Source organism: Nannospalax galili, unplaced genomic scaffold (assembly GCF_000622305.1).
Source record: "Nannospalax galili isolate Female #2095 unplaced genomic scaffold, S.galili_v1.0 scaffold2391, whole genome shotgun sequence".
Taxonomy (NCBI): domain Eukaryota; kingdom Metazoa; phylum Chordata; class Mammalia; order Rodentia; family Spalacidae; genus Nannospalax; species Nannospalax galili.
Genome location: NW_008329809.1, coordinates 62223 through 68402, shown reverse-complemented (window position 1 = coordinate 68402; position 6180 = coordinate 62223). Strand labels below are relative to the sequence as shown.

Genomic DNA, 6180 nt, shown 5'->3' with positions numbered 1-6180 from the left:
GGTGCCATTATTCCTGAGACCTCATTTCTTGCACATTGTAAATTTAAGATACAGTAACTGGATGCACTCTCGGATAAGCTTCTGAACCTTCCAGTCTCAAGAGAAGCTTCTATTAGTCAGGAGAATAATTCTCCATCCTCCATTGTTTTAAAACTCTAATAAAGCATAACATTTCTAAGAACTTAAATTTTCCCTGTTGACTATGCAAAGGATAGTCACATTAGTTAAATATTTCAGTTGATTGGGGCAGTGTGAGCTGCAGTTCTTATGTCTATTGTGAACAGAGGACCAGTGTGCTAAGTAGTGGATACAACTTTTTAATTAAGTGTGCTTGCTTTAAAACTGCTTTAGTCAGTGGGTTGTTTTCACTTGCCTTGGGGAAAGGAGTGCTGCCCTGTATGCAGTAAAATGCATGGCCGTTGTCATCAGTTACAGGAAAACACTGAAAATTTCTTTATTTATTACTTTTATGTGCATGAGAGTATTGCTTGCAGGGCAGTCGGTGCACCCTTTCATCCAATGCCTGCAGAGGTCAGAAGAGGCTGTTGGATCCCCTGGAATTGGAGCTAGAGATGGTTGTTAGCTGCCATGTGGGTGCTGGGCATTGAACCCAGGTCCTCTGCAGGAGCAGCCAGTGCTTTTAACCACTGAGCCATCTCTCCATTCCAGAAAACATTTCCTAGATGATTTCTGAGTCATTTCAAGACACTTATACGTGAATATGTGTTTCTCTGTAATAGAGGTAAAATTGATACATATGTTGTTATATTGAAGGATTTTCCCAGGGATGAGGGGCAGCCCTAAATAGGGGCTGTGGGTGCTATGAGGAGACATGGCTGCAGTGGCTGTGGGACTGACCTGAAATGATGAAAATTTCTGTGGGATCAAAGTAGAATTTTATAAGAACATAATGGATGAAGAGGACAAAATCTATAGTGGCCATGAAGGCCTTAATACCATGTATATCAAATTAATGTCTCTTGATGGTCATGAATTCATTGTAAAAAGAGAACATCAGGGACAGTAAAAGCCATGCTGAGTGGGCGAGCTTGGTTAGCTGAAGATGAAACCAATGCGGTCAGTTGTAGAGACCTTTCACATGCTCTCGAAAGTATGCATGTAGTTTACCTACAAGGACCACTGTACTAGCAGCTCCACTGAGATTTATGAATTTCTGGTTATATCTGAAATTGCCCTGGAACTATTGATGGCTGCTAACTTCTTAGACTGTTAAATAAAATAAATTATAATAAATGGTTCATTTTTTCAGTATTTAATGCATGTAGTTCAGCAAATAATTTTTCCCCTAACGCATGGTGCCTATGTGCAACTGAGCTATAGTTAATTGAAAAATAGATTTTCTTCTGTCCTTTTGTGCAGCAATCAGAGTTGGAATTTGTTTGCTGCATCAAAAAATTAATGATGTTTTAATAAGCTGAGAAATATACAATATACTGATGTGTAGATGGTTTTGCTTTATTATTTGAATGTGACTTGTAATACAACTGTTATGGAAAAGTTCTTTGAGCTGCAAAGAGACCAAACATTCATCCAGTAGAGTCAGGAGCTCCTTTATTCCTTACTCTTTATGATGCCCCCGAAAACAACCAAGGCTTTTAGATTCTCTGGGCCCCTGAACCAAAGTACGGACGAGGATTATATAGTCAATTTTATGTCATCATTTATGTTTAGCACTATGATGGGCCACTATGATGGGCCATGTTATCTCAGGAAATTCCTTCCTGAGTTCACTCAGTCAATATAGTCCTCAAAGTAGATATCCAAGGCATGTGTCAGGGACAGCTGCTGTCATTTGATCTATAATTAAGCTAGGTTAATTGAGCTAGGACCTGGCCAAATGGTCATTTCAGTTTACAAAAATGTATATCATAGATAGAAACTTAGAATTCTGACATATTTGGGCTACACTTTTTGTGACTAATTGGACCAGGTGCCTCATTAAACCATTTGGTGAACTTTCCATTAAGTTTTACATCTTTATCAACAGCCAGGCATAGTGAGTGGAAAGTATCACAGAGCTTCAAGACTCCCCAGGGTCTCCCATCGCAGTAAGTAGGATGAGAGCTGTTGAGAGTATAAGAGCCATTCATCCCAATTGCTTCATAGAAAGGTGGGATCCAGGGTTGCCGGTGCCAGCCAGCCAAAACGGACAGTACCTGAAAGGGGGAGTGAGGATTGAAAGAAAGGAAAGGAGACAGAAAAGACGTTTCTTGGGAGGGCTCACAGTGAATACCGCCAGCCTCGGTTTATTTCAGCTCTGTCTTTTTATACAGAAGAACTCAATTAGTTACAACTGCTGTATTTCCCCACCTGTATCTGAGGGTCAGGGAGCGGTCAGATCAAAGGCTTCTTGGATCCTTTTGTTTACCACTAATGCCTCAAGGTCAGGTATTGTGAGGCTCTCCAGAAAACTTCTTCCTCCTGAATGGGCAGGTTAAGTACTGGTTTGCATGACACAAACTCAGTAAATGAGGCTGCTGCAGCTCAATGATTAGCGGCTCCCGACAATTATATAAGAACATGATGATATTACAAATACTGGAATATAAGCATAAATAGACATACTCTAGAGGCAAATACAGGGGCTAAATATTTTCATGTTTTTAATTTAAAATTTTTATTCTATGTGTATGAGTGTGAATGCATGTATGTAAGTGCACTCATGCCATGCAATGTCAGAAGACAGCGTCAGATCCTCTAGAACTGAATTATGGACAGTTGTTAGACACCATGTGGGTGCTGGGAATAGAACCAGTCCTCTCCAAGAGTTGTCAGTGCTCTTAACCACTTGGCCATCTCTCCAGTTCTCTGTTTTTATTTTTTTTAAAGAACCATTTCTGATCTTATAACCACTGATAGCACTACTAGAGTTATTGCAAATAATTATGCAAAAAACTTGTTTATGACTTAGCCAACACATTTATTTTTATCTCAAAGGATAAGAGTTGAAATTTCTTATGTTTTTAAAAAAAAATAAACTGCAGTATTGTTTAAGTGCAAAAAAATTTAGTGCATCTTACCTATGGCTTGAATATGATTTATCTCCATCCCACTCATGTGGAGGCAGAGACCCTCAATGCAGTGGTGTTGAGGCTGTGGAACCTTTAAAGGGTAATTAGATTACAAGGACTCTACCTTTGTGAAAGGAGTAAAGCAGTTCTTGAGAGAATGGATTGGTTGAGAGAGCAGGTTTGTTACAAAGCAGACCAGTGTCTCTGCTCTCTCCTTTCTGCATAGTCTCCTCTCTTGCCATGCAGTACCCTCTCCTGGATATGATCTAGAGAGTTCTCTACAAGTGAGAAGGACTTTACCATATGCAGCCACTTGACCTTGAACTTCCCAGCCTTCAGCATCATGAGACAAACTTTTCTTTATAAATTATGCAGCCTCAAGAATAGCAACTGTTGTGAGACTTTTCCTGGGGACATAGGAACAAATGTTTATTGAACCCAGATAGGGTATCAAAGACAGACCAGAGAAATGATTCCACTCAAGTCTAGCTTAGCAAACCAGTGAGTTTATTGGGGTTGCTACAGGAACATGGATGCCTAAAAGACAGCCACATTATAGAACATTCCACCTCAGCATGGGTGACACTATGTAAGCATCTCTCTGGAGTTCCATGTACAGTTAACAGACAGATCAGCTGGTAGGAGAGCCTCTTCTCACCAAAAATAATTTCCCCTTAGACAACCTTGGGGAAGAAGCTTTGTGAATTTGGTAAATTTCAAGACCATCCTGAGCATTAAGAGTTGTGTTTATTTCCTGTGCCTTGTAAATTTCTTTCACGAGTATTAATGAACCTCCCTCTAGGAGAGAATGTTTTAATTCAGAGGAAACACTACACAATAGTGACAGAAAAAGGACTAACATGGTACAGTTATGAGAATAAATAAATTGACATTTAGATCAACAAATCAGGGGCTAGAGAGATGGCTCAGAAGTTGGGACTGCTTGCTGCCCTTCCAGAAGACTGGAGTTCTATTCCCAATAACCATATCAGGTAGCTCACGACCTCTTTAACTGTAGCTCCCCTGGCCTTTGTGGACACATGCACAAACATGGCATACACACACACACACACACACACACACACACACACACACACACATATGCACACACACAGAGTAAAATTAATAGATTGACAAGTCTGTATTCTAAATCATGGAAATGTAGCTGTTTTGAAAAGGTCCAGAATGGTAATTTCTCAAGTGGGTTGATCATTAGCCACCCCAAGAGAGCTTAACTTCACAAAAGATCCTGGTCTTGTTTAACAGAAACTGTGATGCAGCAAGTCTAAGCTTAGGTTCTGAGTCGGGATTGTTAAACATGTGATTTTGATGAGCCTTGGACCTGCTGGAATACATAGTGGGTTTTCCAAAGCTTTCAGGCTTTAGTGTAAAGTAGGATGCTAAAAATATTAATCAGAACTGTGGAGATGGCTCAGCAGTTAAGAGTACTGGCTGCTCTTGCAGAGGATCCAGGTTCAATTTCCAGCACCCACATGATGGCTAACTCCAGTTCCAGTGGCTCTAACATCCGCTTCTGACCTCCATGGGTACTGTGCAATATGGTGCACTTACATATACACAGGTAGCATACTCATTCACATAAAATAATACATAAAATATTAAAAAAATGCATTAACCAGGCTGGAGCTGGAGAGATGGCTCAACTGTTAAGAACACCGGCTGCTCTTGCAGAGGACCCAGATTTGATTCCCAGCACCCACATGGTGGATAACAACTGTCTATAACTCCAGTTCCAGGGGAATCCAGTGCCACCTTCTGACCTCTGTGGGCACTGTACAACAGAGGTGGACGTATATATACGTACAGGCAATACACTCATACACATAAAAATAATTAAGTTTTAAAAATTAACCATGTAAACTAAGTGATAATTTAGGACTTGCAGCCCCTGGACAGCCCTTCCCTGCTATCTCTGGGAGCTTCCAGAACTGTTTAATTCTCTCCCAGAAGATCCTAAGAGCTGTCACGTGGGATTTTTGCTCCTTTCCTGTCTGGACCACTATGTTGATGTGCAGTATGGAGACTACCCAGCCCTATCTCTTTTGGGATTCTGGGTTATTCAGATGGAGATTTTTTTTGGGGGGGAAGGAGAGTTTGAGACAAGGACTTCCTGTAGTCTCAGCTGGCCTGGACCTCATTCTCACAGAGATCTCAGCCTCCTGAGAACTGGGATAAAAGGTGTATGGCACCCTTCCTGGCTTAGATGGTGTCTTACACTTTATTCTACTAATGGGATATAAGCCAAGGTGTGAAAGATACTTTCAAGAAGTATTCTAAAAGGAAGGGTATGAGACCCGTTTGTCTTTGCTTTGTCCTGCTGCTTGACTGGAGCTCTGCCAGCCTTTTAGTGTATCAGGGACAATCCAGACTCCAAGGCAGTGAGCTGGACAGCCTGAGCTGCCTTCCTGTGGACTTATTTTTCAAGAAAGAAAGATGTCTATTTGCTTTAAACCAGTCGTGGTGACCAGACTCTAGGTTGGCCCCCATGAACTTTGCCTGCTGATGCCATGGCAGTGTGGATCACCTCTCCCTGAGTGTAGCCATGTGACTAATCTATGGCAAAGGTGACAGATGGTAGTGCCCCTCCTGTTGGAGTTTCTTCTCTTTCACATTTGAAGTGAGCTGCCCTAGTTTGGGCTGCCTATTTTGGGAGGCCACGTGGCAACAAAGAGCAGCTTTCAGAAGCTGATGACAATATCCAGATGATAGCCAAGGAGAAACTGAAATATAGTGTGCGCACGCTGGGCTCCCTGGTGTGGGGAGTGCGGGCACCTCAGGGTCCCTGCGTGCACTCCCGGAATGGCACGGCGGTCCACAGGCTTCTCCGCTGTGGAGGAAGGCGGGTCTGGCCCCGTGGGCTTCTCTGTGTCTCTATGGGCCTCTGCTTGATGACAATATCCAGATGATAGCCAAGGAGAAACTGAAATATAGTGTGCGCACGCTGGGCTCCCTGGTGTGGGGAGTGCGGGCACCTCAGGGTCCCTGCGTGCACTCCCGGAATGGCACGGCGGTCCACAGGCTTCTCCGCTGTGGAGGAAGGCGGGTCTGGCCCCGTGGGCTTCTCTGTGTCTCTATGGGCCTCTGCTGCTGGAGCATTGTCCAGCCATATACCACCTTAATTTCCCCC

General features: G+C 42.7%; 1 pseudogene; it reads left to right on the top strand.

Annotated features, from left to right (window-relative positions):
• Nucleotides 1-910: 910 nt before the first annotated feature.
• LOC103741147 lies at nt 911-1234 on the top strand (annotated as a pseudogene).
• The last annotated feature ends 4946 nt before the right edge of the window (nt 1235-6180 follow it).